This window comes from Balaenoptera ricei, chromosome 9 (assembly GCF_028023285.1).
Source record: "Balaenoptera ricei isolate mBalRic1 chromosome 9, mBalRic1.hap2, whole genome shotgun sequence".
Classification (NCBI taxonomy): domain Eukaryota; kingdom Metazoa; phylum Chordata; class Mammalia; order Artiodactyla; family Balaenopteridae; genus Balaenoptera; species Balaenoptera ricei.
In genome coordinates, this window is record NC_082647.1 from 90,615,069 (window position 1) to 90,630,371 (window position 15,303).

A 15,303-nucleotide genomic window follows, 5' to 3' on the forward strand; every position below is an offset into this window, starting at 1 on the left:
GGCTGTCAGGTCTTAGTTACGGCATGCAGGATCTTTCATTGCAGTGTGTGGGCTCTTCGTTGTGGCGCATGCACTAAGTAGTTGTGGAACGCGGGCTTAGTTGCCCCACAGCATGTGGGATCTTAGTTCCCTGACCAAGGATCGAACCCACGTCACCTGCATTGGAAGGCGGATTCTTAACCATTGGACCACCAGGGAAGTCAAGGATAGTTAAATTATAATGAAAATTTGAACACTGTTAGAGAAAAATGATTCAGAAAAAATACATGTAAAATAGATGCCTAAGCTGACACTGAACTTACTTGGATCACTATTTACTCAGTAGCCTAATGCCATCCAAATCCTCTGTCTCTGGAGAGGAAAATGTCACACCCTCCCATGAGCAGCCCAGAGAATCAAATTTACATTCCCAGAGGCAGCTGTTAAGTGTTCAATCCCATAGACAACCGTTCTGAGCAGCTTAGCACACAAGACCCAGGAAACCTAGAGCTAGGTAAAATCTGCCACCATATATCTATATTTTGAGCAAAATATTCACCTTGAACAAGGCAGAAAACTGCTGCACCCATTTCTGAGTAATGCATGTTGGGGTTTTCATTTTAAAAATATAATGTATGTGCAATATTTTGAAGGGGTATTTTTATATGAGGCTATACCTTGCCTTCTGTAAATCCACTACAGCACTAGACAAATTTAGTAGAATGAAAGATAAAACTGTCAATATGCTTAAGTAAGCTTAGGCACAGTGCTTTGGGAACTCTTTCTTTTTCTGGAAGACCACTTAGTATTTGGAATCAGACAGACATCCATGACTTCTGATGTTACCACTGCTAGCTATATTGACTGAGGGTTAGGAGTTAAATAACTACTTATTCTTATTTTCTTAATCAAAAAATGGAGAATGAAGCCTTTATTGAATTTGTTACAATATTGCTTCTGCTTTATGTTTTGGTTTTCTGGCCGCGAGGCATGTGGGATCTTAGCTCCCTGACCAGGGATCAAACCCACACCCCCTGCATTGGAAGGTGAAGTCTTAACCACTGGACCACCAGGGAAGTCCCCATATAGTTTTGTTTACTGTGCTAGGACACTAGTAAACAGCAGAAAGTGAAATTTAAAAGTATGTACTTTTTTTGGAAGGGGGAGTTTTACCAAATTTCTGTTCATACATGTACACAGCAATGTGTGAAAATGCCTCTCTCCATACATCACTCACACTGGTTTACACTAAACTTTTTTTTAACAAGTACTTATTTTATCGGTAAATATTTAATTGAGTGAAGGTTCACCTATTTTCTTAAGCATATTGGCATTTATATTTTTAAATATTTGTGATAATATCTTTGTTCATCTTTTTTTTCCCCCTGTGGGTTTATTTGTCCTTCCTTATTAGCTAGTAAGGAAATAGCCAGTCTTCTGACATTTGACAGTTTTTAAAACTTTTTTGACTATTTTAAACTTTATTTTTATTGTATTTTTAAATTACTGACAATTTCAATTTTTATGCCATTAACTTTCACAGCAATTCCTTTTAAGTATTGTGTCATGCTTTGAAAGGCTTTCTCCAAGAATATAAAAAATAATAAACTTTCTTCTAGCATTTGTATGGTTTCAAAAAATCCTTTAGAACAGTATTTCTAGATGAGCTGATTCATGGAATTTAACACTTGTGAAATAAAAGAGGAAGAGTAAAGTATGTTGACTAATTATAAACATTGCAACATATTTGAGAAGTAGACAATGTATGCATAGTAAGAGTTCTAGAAGAGGAATCACACAGCCCAAGTCCTGACCACAGCTCTTTTAATAATAATAGGTTTTGTGAACTGGGCAGCACACAGTCATCATATTCCTGATTTCCTTTCTTGTCAAAGAGAATAACTACAGAGGCTACCTACAGCCTCAAGCTGAAGATCAAATCATATGGTAGATTTAAATTTAAAACGTAAAGATGTATGCAGTTTCTATATAGTAGATAAAAATGTTTAAATGATTCATTTTTTTTTTTTTTTTTACAGTCTAGCAAATGAAAAGAATTTTAGTATCATATGCTTTGCAATTCTAGATTGTATGGGCAATCAAAGACCTATAAATTATGATGATGATAAGGTAACAGAGTTAACATGTATTAGGGGCTTACTGTCTGCCAGTTGTTGAAATAAGTGTTTCACATAAGTTATCTCACTGACCCACCACACCACCTTACTATGTTCTTTAGACAACTAGTTGAGGTCAAACAGCTAGCATGTGCCAAAACAAGGATTAAAACCCTGAAAGATTGACTGAAGAGCCTATATTCTTTTCTGAAATAAACAAATATATATATAAATAAGTTCTTGATCAATACCTCATTTACGTATTCTTTTCAACACATTTGTTCAAATTGAATAACAATTTTAAATAACCTTCTCTTAGAAAATGATATCTAAGTACAATAAACAAGGAATGAACAGTGAACATATTCTGTAAGTGGCAGTTAACAGAATTATTTTGAGTTTAGCTAAAACAAAATTCATTCTGAAGACCTGCAACACATAACACTGTAAAGTATCTCAAAACATTAGTTACCAGTGTAAAACCATAAGGCAAAATTCTTCTTATCACTTTAATCCTTGGGGTAACTAATCATGAAGATTTACACACACACACACATATTTATGCACATGCATAAGACACCTGATTGTGTGTGCTATATAAACAAAGACCTATTTTTTCAATTGCTGCCTTACATTTATGGAAGTATTAAACCAATGGCAGGTTCTACCTGCTTCATATGATGAGGGGGGGGCTTCACATGCAGGAATAAAAATAAATATATATGTACATAACTTTAAAAGAGAATATTAAATGCACAAGACATAGCAGTACACGGTAATGCCAGCGAAAGTTTGAGAGATTAAAATGGAGGTTTTTAATATCACGTTTAAAGGAAAATTTCAAAGGACGTCATTAAAGGTAAAATGCAGAATATCAGGGTCATTAAAGTTTAGACTTAAGCTATGTCGTCTAATGAATAGAGCACACGATGAAAGTAAACTTACTGCATTAGTGATATAAAGTAAACTTCCCCATATGTCTCATAGAAGTCATGGTAGGAGCTGTGTGTAAAAGACAGATTAAAGAGAGAGCACCTCTGTATATGTGGATAGTTCTCAATGTGGGCTGGGCCAGATCAATATGTAAATTTCACACGCCTTCTAAATATGTTGGCACACCTATCTTTACTTGAACTGTTTGCAAAACAGACTTAACTGTCTAAGGAGAGTGGGGAAAAGTCAACATTTAAACAATACTAAGAACCTGACGGAAGTGTTAAGATCAGCATAGTTGTCAGGATAATTTGTGTTCATACATTCGAAAGGAAATTATTAGGGGGGAAAAACAGAAATCTTCAGGTAAAAGAATAACTAGGCCTCAAAGCATGTTGTTATGAAATAATAAGAAAAAATTCAATAATCAATTACAAAAAATAAGCATTTAGCTACCAAATACCAAAAAGAGGTTGAAAAAAATTATGTGAGCAATTAATTTGTAATTTCAATGGCAGAACTATAAAATTCATTGAATTGTGGGTACAACAGAGTTTTGTGTTGAGAAATGTCATCTACCCTATAAATAGTCCCTGAAGTGGGGTCTTAAAAAGGAAATCAATAAAATAATTTTAAGAAGGACTAGAGAAATCAATTTACACATTCACATTAGCTGATGGTTTGATCAAGTTGATATGCTTTGAAATGCTAAGAAGCTTTCATTGTGATGAATGTATAAAAACAGAAAAGAAATCAGATGGATAATGAGACTTAAAGTGATTTTGTTCCATTTAGTAAATAAACAGACATACTAACCATACTCTCTAGTCTGTCTTTGAAACAATTATATTGACATCTATGCCATCTGACAATCTGTTAAGTTTGGAGATACACAGCACTTGGGTGTCAGATTCCTGAAAGAGTTAAACTCACATACATGCATGCACGGGCACGTGCACACACACACACACACACACACACACACACATTTTTCCAGGGACATGGGAGCATACCTAATTAAATTCTTTTTTAAAGCTGAGAAATAAAATACTTTCTAAGAAGTATGTCACATAACAATAATTTATCTTAGAAATCACCCCACAGGAAATAAGATATTTCTGATGCCTTTCTTTTTCTGTTTGTTTGCTTGAAAATGGAAAAGTTTGACCCTTCTGCCCTGATACTTTGAAGAAACATTTGGCACAAACCTTGCATTTGAGTGGCACAGCAGCTTCTGCTAGAAGCTTTAAAGAACTATTAAACAGCCTATCAAACCCTATAGTGAAATCAAATCATCATTTTCCAGGTTGGTTCTCAGTGGGCTTAAGGGAAGGATTTGCTTGTGGATAAGCCAGAGTTTTCTGTCTTCCAAAAGACCAAAGGGTTTGGTTTAGAGTGCTGCTTCTCAAATGAACTCCTTGGCAGAACTTGAAATAAATTCTTAAGATCTCCAAGAATCCATAAGGATTCAAAGTGGGACCATCTTGCTCTAAATGTATTTTTCAGTTTGAACAAAGCCTCGTATAATAGTCTGTAAAAAACAAAACAAAACAAAAACCTGTGTAACACACATACATACCCACATATAGAGTGTATGGGGGTGTGTGGGTATATATCTATCTAATATATCAAATAAAACTTCTAGAAGCAAATATTTTCCTGGAAATGTTATAAATCATTTAAATTTCTTTCTATATATCTTATTTCCATGACTATATTCTATAAATCATAAACATTAAAATCCAAACAGATAAAAGTGACAGACTACTACTCTATCATGCATAAGGTAGATATAAAAATTCAGAATTCTAAAATATCAGAACCCTGCAACTGTTCTGCATGTTTCTCTGTGACAGTTGGTTATCTGCTTGAATGAAAGAAATGACAACTAGTCAGGGGTACAGTAAAACCTTCCCTTTAGTATCTGCACACTTAAATTTTGAATAATAGAGAAGTTCAACTTACCTATTAAACTTCATTTTAGCCCTAACGTTTTAGTAGCATCATTAAAGTTTGTTTCACATTAGGGGGCACTGACAATGGACTTGATAAAGGAATTTACCTTATGGTTAAGTAGAAAGAAATCTTCTATTCTGAAGTAGGTTTAAATAACATCAGCCGTGTCTTTATGCAAGTGTCTGTCATCCTCATCGTTCTCCAACAAGTGACCAAGGACTCAGATCATGTTCATTCTGACCATCCCCTTTCAGATTCCTGAAAGTCGCTCTTCTCTTTTGTCCGGAGGTTGTGACTTAAGTAAACAGTAGCAGGTTATGGAATCTGAATTGCTATGGAATGTCACCCTAAATGACTCTACTGGTCCTGCTAGTTTTGCACTGATTAGTACATCTATCCTCAGAGATTGCTAACACAACTGTTTTCCTGGCTTTCAGGGCCCAGGGCCCTCAGTTGTGGTATTTAGCAAGCAAACTGTCCTACCCCACGTTGCCTCCTGTTCATGGGTAAAGATACAAGTGTGAATCGAGATGCTTATGTTTTCCGAGTGCGTTTCAGTGTACTCTGTAGTACACCCTTTGTTAAGGACACAGGGCTTTCCTGTTGAGAGTGAATACGCTGAGATCCTCATTGTTTTCCCAATCTGTGTATATAAGGCTTGGGGCACCATCCTCCATGTAGTCCAAGGACTAAAAACATTTTCTGGATGCGATCCAAGACTGTTGCAGGCCTGTTTTTCCTCTCATTTTCTACAACTCCTCAGGGAAAACTGGATAATCACAGTAGGTTGAAGAAATGAGGACTGCAGCGAGTAATATTTGGAGGTGAAATAAGCCCATAAAAACACGGAAACCATACCATTTCATGCAACTCAAAATTAAAAGCCACTAAACATTTCCCATGTTATAAAGAAGTCTGTGCCAAAACATTATTTTTATAATAAGTTTCAGTATAGACTTCTCTCCTCCACAAGATTCTCAGTTTTCAGTTTTCCTTCTTTTCTTCCTTGGTTTAACTTGCATTTATCTGTCCTAGTTGTTTTTTATTTGACATCTCATTTTTATCTTTCTAATCGTTTTTCAAAATTAAATGTGGTTTTAGGTATGTACATTTGAAATTGCATCCAAATTAACTTACTGCAATTATACTTACAAAATTACAGCTATTCCTAAATTAGCAGAAACCATGAATTCATTTGTTCCTTCACTCCTTTTATTGGTACACTCACATTATCCACTTAATGGGTATCTCTGTTTTGAAAGACATCTACCTCCTGACGGCAGTTCAATACACAATCACGGGTTTCCAAATATTACCCAAAAATATTTTAGTTATAACTGAACCTTATTCTGCCACTTATTCTTTTAAGTTCATATTTATTTACCATCCTGTATAGTAGAAAATATTTAAATTCTTCAAGCTATGAAACTAAAAAAAATAAAGATTAAACTAAATTCGTACTGTTTACTAAACTTTCTCTGGCTTATTTGCCATGTCATTTAGGTTAGGGAAAAAATACTGTGGTGATTTTCCTTTTTAAGTTTTAAGTCTAATTGGTGCCAATTAATTACAGGGCACACCTTTTCTTTCTATGATAAAACATTCTACCATTGAAGATGTCACCCTTTCAGGCAATCCTCCTCCAATCTTAGGTGAATAAAATTAAAATTGAAGATAGACAATATCTGTTTTTTGAAAAATTCCAATATGCATGTGTTAAGACGTGTTTTAGGAGATTGGCTTCAATTTTTTAAAGATGAAACATAATGAATAAATATAACTAAATTCACCCATTTTGATTGACTAAATCATAATCTCGAGGGGACATTTCTACATGCTTAAGAATTTCCCAGAAGAAAGGAAGATAGCAATGTTTCTTCAAGAACTTATCCTCAGATCCGTAGTACATCCTGTGTAGTGAGAAGCAACTAGTGTTCCAGAAGCCACAAGCAGCTGACTTTGCTTTCAGAGATGCCCCTTAATATTGAGTACAGAAGGAAAGATTCAAAAGCAACCTCCATATTTTGATTTATAAAACATGTATTAACATGGTACTAACATGATATTGCCTCTAAAGATGTCAGTGTTCTATTTAATATTTTCCTTTATTTAATTAAATCCCTATTTATTTGTTATAAGTCAAAGCGTTATCAAAAGTTTAGTGTTAGAAGAACATACGTCTCTTCAGGACTCACAAAATCTAGGCTCCTTTGTTCAATATGGGTGGGAGTTGATCTTCCCACTATCATCTTCCCCCATTCACATACTCTATGTGTAAGAGTGTGTAAGAATAAGGGAACGTGTACTCATGCTGCCAGGAACCACCTCAAAACTTCAAGGAAGGCCAACCAGGGTTAAAGCCAACACCCAAATAAAGGGAAGAGCCAAGAAAAATCAGAAGAGACAGCACTTAGATCCAACTGTGCCTGAAAAGTGCTAACTCTGAAGTTTTCAATTAAGTGGGCCCCTCATATCCCTGTATCAGTTCAGCTAGTTTGAGTTGAAAGCACTCAAACTGATACCCTGAGATTCTATGTAAAATATGGACTGTAGATCACATACATTTTAAACAACTAAACATATAACCAAATTTCTCGCTCATTAAGTGTGGTCAAGAAATATGAGTTAATCAGTAGGTCCCTAAAAAAAAGTAAAGAAAGAAAAAAAAAAATCCCTGCAACATGGTTTTCTATAATATATGCAACAGAGGTTTTAATATTAAGCACATACAAAATACCAAGTGACTATATTTTATTCATCTCTATATCTCCAGAATACTTTAGTGTCCTACTTGTACAAAGTACCATAAAAAAGCTCAATTCATTATTTATTTGCTCACTAATGAGTTGTAAGGGAGTAGGTCCCAATGAAACTCCCTATAATGTATTCACTGGGAACTGTGTTCGGTAATATGCCAGATTCTACAATAGTGCCTGACACATAATAGGTGCTCAAATATTCATTGAATAGATGCTGAAAAACCTATACTACAAGTATCCCAACATACATTAAAGAGACATGGGTATGTTAAATACTTTGGTAGAAGAGTATATTTACTTTTCCAGGTTATCCGACATCAAATTTAAAAGGACTGGTTATTTTCCAGATGTGCATCTTTTACATTTAGTAGACACCAGGCATGTAATGGAATAAAGAACAGATGTAGTCTACTTTAAGTAAGAATCTGAATGTGTTAAACAGTCTGACTCTTCCACATTGGAAAATATTCTTCAGAAGGGCTTACTTCTTTTGTTCCACAGATATTTATTGAGTAACTGCAATACAAGGACAAATGACATGCGACTACACAATCAGTTTTTTCCCAAACATTTTAAATGATCAAATGTGCCAATTGTGCTTATGTCTCCAGTTGCCAGGAATAGACATACTGATTAAATTGAAGATTTTGTAAATTTGTGACAGTACTTCAATCACACACCAAAAACCACGATTAAATATAAAATGTAGATCATTCCTTGTACTGCGTTTTTCTTGCCTAGTCCAAGTCTCCTTAATATTTTACTCTACCATCTAATTTTACATGCTAATCTCCTATCTCTTTATAAACTAACATGTGTGATCCCTTGCTGGTAGTTTGATTCCTTTGGGTTGTTTAGTGGATTTGTACCGGACTGCTCACTTATCTTGTTAAAAAACAGCAGGCCTTTATCTGACAACAAAATGCACCTCTGTTGAGGGTGCCAATGTAGCTTAGTCACTGGAGCCTTAAATAAGGACCCCTGGGAACTGGCTTTTCTGTTCTGATGGCAGTTAATTCAAGGAAAACAATTCAAGTTTTGTTCTCATACTTGTTTCCATCTGTGAAATGAGATATATCATCAGTAACATGGGCACTGCCCAGATGAACTGACATACTAGAGGACTGACAAATTTGATCAATTGCAGAATTCTGCAGAAATCAAGAATAATGAAAAATCGAAAACATCACCGAATGCATCCTTGTCACATAAAAGCCTGAGTCACACTGATTCTTTTATTCTCAAGAGAACCTGTAATATGATAACCTCTTAAATATCAAAACAAAATGCATAAATGCCAAAACCCATGGGAAAATGATGGTAACTAGAACTTTGTAGCAGTCTAGTCTCAGGAGAGGCTGCCGGCTCTACCCGCGTTTTCGGCTGTGATAAACATGAGAGTTGGAATCAATAAGGAGATAAGATAAATACAGTGCCTACATATGAAGAGGTACAGAGAAGATCACAGTTCATATATAGCATGAGTATGTAAAAAACTAATAAACAGAAGGTATTATTAAAAGCTAGAAACATGCCTTAAATTAGAAGGGGCAAAATAGTTGAAAATGTACTGCAAGGAGAAAATACTTAGACTGAAGTGGAGAGTACATTCCCTAATGTCTTTTCCATTATTGCAAAAATGTGCTTTTCTAATACATTAATTTTCGAATGCATTTGTGTATACAAATTACATGGCATATTACTTAAGACTTAAGATTTTAAAGAGAAATAATATGGTAAATAATATTTTTGATATATTATATTTATATGTGAAAAAGGGGTTAGTAAGGTAAAATAAAAATATCATTAAAATGTACTACATATACATGTATGGTTAAATTTATGGATTTGTATAGATTAATAGAAGTCAAATTTATAGAGCCTTTTTTATTAACACATAGATTATATACTGTACTAGTCTAACTTTCCCACGCTTCTAATTTAGCGCAAATCTTACATGTATATAAGGAAGTTTAGGCAATGGGATAATAACCAGCTGACATAAATTTGAAATAACTAAAATTACATAGTGAATTTAAGCTAAATTTTCATGTATTTGCTATCTATTATAAACTATAAATTATTCTTTTCAAAATTTGGTAAGTTGTAGTATTATTTAGTTTGATTGTGTGAATAATAAATACTTATGTGATAGAAGAGCTGATCTGAATATTCGTACTAGCAAAATGTGGAGATCTGGCAAAATGCCAACTAAGTTGCTTTTGCATTCACTGATAAATTGGGTTGCCATCACAAGGACATAGTCACTGAGTTTCTAAGCAACCTAAGACTCCACAGACTTCAGATACTTAGGAGTCCACTGATCTTTCATCATCCTTAAGGGAAAAACATGAGAACCTGTGGTACCAAACTCAGTGGAAGATTCCCTGATTACCAAGTAGAGCAGTGACCCCTATATAACATCCCCTATATTGATAGATTTAATTTATTAAATAATGATATTTATGCTGGGGAATTAATTGATCACTCAAAGTGCTAAGTGGATGAAATTAGGTACAGAAAATGGTCAATGTGCAGTATGTGATGGGCAGACAAATATTTGTTGAATGAATAAACAAGATGCAACACATAATCCAACTCTCCAAAGTCATTTACATAATGCTGACATTCACAAAGTCCTTGACTTTTCATATAAAAATATATCTCTTTGTGAATTGATAAAGAAGATGTGGCACATATATACAATGGTATATTACCCAGCCATAAAAAGAAACGAAATTGAGTTATTTGTAGTGAGGTGGATGAACCTTTAGTCTGTCATACAGAGTGAAGTAAGTCAGAAAGAGAAAAACAAATACTGTATGCTAACACATATATATGGAATCTAAAAAAAAGAAAAAAAAATGGTTCTGAAGACCCTAAGGGCAGGACAGGAATAAAGACGCAGACGTAGAGAATGGACTTGAGGACACGGAGAGGGGGAAGGGTAAGCTGGGACAAAGTGAGAGAGCGGCATGGACATATATACGCTACCAAATGTAAAATAGATAGCTAGTGGGAAGCAGCTGCATAGCACAGGGAGATCAGCTCTGTGCTTTGTGACCACCTGGGGGGGGGGATAGGGAGGGTGGGAGGGAGGGAGATGCAAGAGGGAGGGGATATGGAGATATATGTATATGTATAGCTGATTCACTTTGTTATAAAGCAAAAACTAACATACCACGGTAAAGCAATTATACTCCAATAAAGATGTTAAAAATAAAAATAAAAATATATCTGTTTAGTAGCATTATTATACAGCATGTCATTTCAACTTTTTTGTTTTCTGATTATTTACATTTAGGCAACATACATAATTGTAAGTCAGTAATTGTTTTGTGATCTTGGATCGAAATATTTAATTATGGGTTGTCTGGAATGCTTAAATAACAATATTAACTACCAAAATGTCAAATAGAATTGTATAGGTCTGAGGTGCAAGCAAGGTTATGAATTATTCCTTGAATGAGCTTGTATTGACATTTCCTGTCCCTGTCTATGTTACACACTTTCTTTAGTATGCTATCTTCACACAATACCCACTGAGGCAAACCACTGCCTCCAATTTTACTTCACAGTTTACAACTATTTAAGATAATCACAGTGAAATAAAGTTAAGGTATACAAATGTTGTTTGGTCCTACAGAACACTGTATCATAATACGGGTTGAAATAAAATGTCATTAATAGCAATGGTTATATGAGACCAATAAAACGATTATGTCTGGAATCTGTAAATTTTTACCTAATTCTTACACCTGGTTTTCTATGCCTCCCATTCATTCTATGTAGCTAGTTCTTGCCATGAAAAACCTCATAGGAATGATTTGCAAATGGAAAATTGGCTTAAATTTAATGGCTAATTTTGTGACGTTACTTCCTATATCCTGTTAGCTGTTGCATCAAAGATTCAGTAGCCCAAGTCAGGTATACAAGATGATGACTAAGTTTCCCTAACCTGAGGGTAAAATAAAATTGCAAAGTCACCTCTCTAGCAAGTCACAGTGACCACTTGCTGACTAGATCCATTCCAGGAATGCCCCAGTAGAAACTGCCTGTGACCTCTACTGGTTACTGTTGACTAAAAGAGATGGGGGAGGATAGATTCTTCTTTCTCCATGACTAGGAAGACAACCACTCTGCCTTACAATCTTAATATAAGAGACTCCGAAACATATATAATAATATTCATTCTAAGTGCCTCTTTGGGTAAAAGTGGCCATTTATAATTTAACAGTCTTCCTGGGCATATATTTTCTTAAGAATAAAAGGTAGCTGCACATGAATTTGCCCTTTTAATATGGTGCTCTATTAAGATATTCCATCGTTGCATGAATACAAGCATAGGTAATTTGGAGGGTTTGGACAATTTCAAATATTTTTGAATGTCCTCTTATCACTTAGTATTGTAGTTATTACTGACAAGATCATAGTAAAATTACAACACCTGACCAACTCCTTCCATTTTCTTTTAGACACAATTTCTTATCTAAAAGCTTGGGACAGGGTGCCTGAATGTCTATACCATCTCATATATTCTATTTCTTAAGAGAAGAGAAAAATGCACGTATAGCTTAAACTGGACAAGAACAAAGCAAAACTCAGAGCAAAGTAAGAGATTTTAGTATTGCAGGCACTGGTCTTGAGTCCTACACTATTAGGCTAGATAACTTCACAGTGATTATATAGGTGTAATTACCAGTTAGAAGTCCGATGAAAAAGTGCAAGGCCACCAATGTCAACGCACTTTCAAAATGTTGGTTGGAGGATACGGAATTAACACTGATGACTCTGGTTGTGTTTGCCTCAAATGTTGGGTCAAGTCACCGCTGTACATCAATCAGCCCCACCTCCAAGTATCCAAGAATGGCTGTGGAACTTTGATTGACCCTCCAGTGAGGCAGTGGGATTCCTAAACCAAAGTAAACCCTGCAGCCTATATTTGCCAAGCTCTCCAGCTTGAAAATGAGCTGCTCTCCCCCCTGGTTCTTTCCTTAAAAAAAGAAACAATTACTCTGCGACACTTAAAAGAACACAGAAGCAACTCCTTCTCCAGGGATATCCCTACTTATTTTCTCATAGCAATTCCCTTGACTCTTTTCATCCTTTGTCTTTGTTTAGGACGTTACAGTCTTCCTAGGAACCACATAACAACATGCACACTGGTCTTTAGGATAAGAAACAAAGCATCAGTGAATATTCTAGTTTGTGGAAAGCTGGAGATGTTAGCAACGTTGGGCAGGATCTTGCAAAATGAACAAGTTCAGGTTTATGATAGTTATGACATTCTTTTGCCATGTAAGATTAGCAATATTTGGTGAGTGTGCTATTATATATGCAACTCATAAGAATAAAGAAACTAAGACAAAAATAAAGATATTGTAAAAGCAAATCAAGCCATTACAGTATATGCTACATTAGACAAAAAATGTATGATTTTCCCCGTATCTCTTAAGGCAATAATTCTGTAAAGGTTAAAGTTGATGACATGCATCCTCATACACACACACACATACTCAATGAAGATTCATAATGTGGCCACTGTGTGCCTAGAATCCTGTCACAAAGAAGAAGAAAGCATGATCCCTATAGTGAGGTTTTCTGTAATGAACTTCAAATACTCGCATATAAAATGCAGTGAGGAAGTACTGAATACTTTTAATCTACCATCTCGAAATGGGCAGCTAACCTAGTTGTGAACATTCATTCTAGAACTGTTTACTTAGCATGTAATCAAAATCTGTAATTTAGTTATCTTTATCTCCTAAAATCTGGAAATTTTCATCATAAACGTAACAATGAGGTTTTTACTGATGGAATTAATGGTCTCAAAGATTTAAGAATTGGCTAGAAATATTACTGGCCTGAGTCTCTACCCTTACATTATAGGCTATAAAAACCCACTAAGCCCAGTTCAGAAATGGCCCATTGTCCAGCTCTTGATTTCAGGGCATTCCTGGTTGCCTGACTGGGATTGGATGGTTAGCTGAATTCCGTAGTTAGTATGTTAAGTCTGTGCCTCTGAGGAATCTTCCATGCAAGAACTACTGGGATACTTAAAAGGACAGAGTGGGGACTTCACAGACCCCATGGAGCAGGTTGGGTTCCTGCTGGATACTTAACTTCTTCCTTCAGAAGCCAGTTCTGAGGTTTCTCTGTAGCTGTCTTTCGAAGAGATCTATAGCTCACCCTACTGTTGTTTATTGGAAGCTACCAATATTTACCAAGATAACCCAATAATAGCGTGTGCCCAAATTGGCTTGGATAGTTTAGCAACGCTTACCTTCAAGGAGGTCATATTTTAGAGATGTAGCTCAGACACAGAGGACAATTCTCCATAAAGATTCTAGTGTAAACAACCACAAGTCTCCAGGCTCACAGGACATCCACATTTACTCAGATATAAATAGCTGTGACTGTTAGTTCAAAGACCTTTTACCCACTTCCATGTATGACACATTTTTTCTCTCTCTCGTTTGTGACCTTTATGTTACAAAATGTGAAGGAATTTTAAGAATCATCTAGTCTTGATCATTTAGCAGATGAAGTTTCAGAGGTCTGGGGAAATGCTCGTTTTACATTGCCTTAGTGACAGTTAAAAAACAAAACCCCTCAGCTAGAATATTGCTCTCTTTTTCTCCTTTTCACATATCTTGTCCCAGGATCTGGCCTGATATTTGCTAATGTATTACTTTAGTTTTTTTGTGTATGTCATTGTACTCTGTTCTTCTTCAGCAGTGCTAGTCACTTTAATATTAATTTCCTGGATAATTGGAATAATTTACACCTCTTCGATTCCCATACACTGTACCCTGTTACTAGAGTGAAGTTAGTTGTTTTTAATTATTCTGGTTCCAATGCTCTTTTGACTTTTTAAATTTTACTTTGTTTTAAATATGTTTTTTAAATTATTTAAATTAAATTATTAAATATAAAAGTAGAATACTATTTCTTCTCCCTTATAAGGACCACATGAAAAGTTCTAAGAAAGGATAAGGGGGAGGACAAATATTTGTTAACATATTATCATGCTAAATGCTTCCATGTCATTATTTAAGTCTACAGAAAATTCTATAATTAGGTATTGTTAACCACATTTTTACAGAGGGCATAACTGACAGAGAAAATTAGGAAAATTAGATAAATGCTAAGATTTCCAGGATTTGTATGAAATAGGTCACCTTGGGTTTATGCATCCAGGTGACAAGTAATATCAAAGATTAGTCAGAAGACATAAGGATGCATGATCATGTAAGGCATTTTCTTGCCCATATCTAAATCCTTACCTTGTGTCAATATAAATCTCTCAGCAAATGCATTGTGCTATGCTACTTTGATGTTTCAGAATTATTTTCATTATTTTCATATACAGATTATAGTTAAAATAATTCATTTGTTCACAAAATTACTTAATTTAATAAACTATTCCTCCTTGCACTAGATATTTCTGGGTCCAGAAATTATGAAAATAAATAAAACTCTAGTTTCATGGAATGACAGATAGACATATAGAAAAATTATTATAAAATCATACAGTAGATGGTCTAATGGAAGGTTTA

General features: G+C 34.9%; 1 protein-coding gene across 14 annotated transcripts in view; it reads right to left on the bottom strand.

The window, feature by feature from the left end:
• LOC132372058 (platelet glycoprotein 4) overlaps positions 1–15,303 on the bottom strand; it is a 258,202-nt gene that overhangs the window by 39,183 nt on the left and 203,716 nt on the right. For 4 of the 14 annotated variants that reach the window (XM_059934067.1, XM_059934053.1, XM_059934059.1 and 1 more), the window contains one exon: positions 5,092–5,280. The exons of 4 other annotated variants lie outside the window; for them this stretch is intronic. The gene's annotated coding sequence lies outside the window, so the exon portion shown is untranslated. Of the gene's footprint in view, positions 1–3,041; positions 3,099–4,237; positions 4,561–5,091; positions 5,281–14,027; positions 14,132–15,303 lie in introns of those variants that run through there. 6 more of the 14 variants (XM_059934057.1, XM_059934056.1, XM_059934060.1 and 3 more) reach the window with 6 other exon arrangements.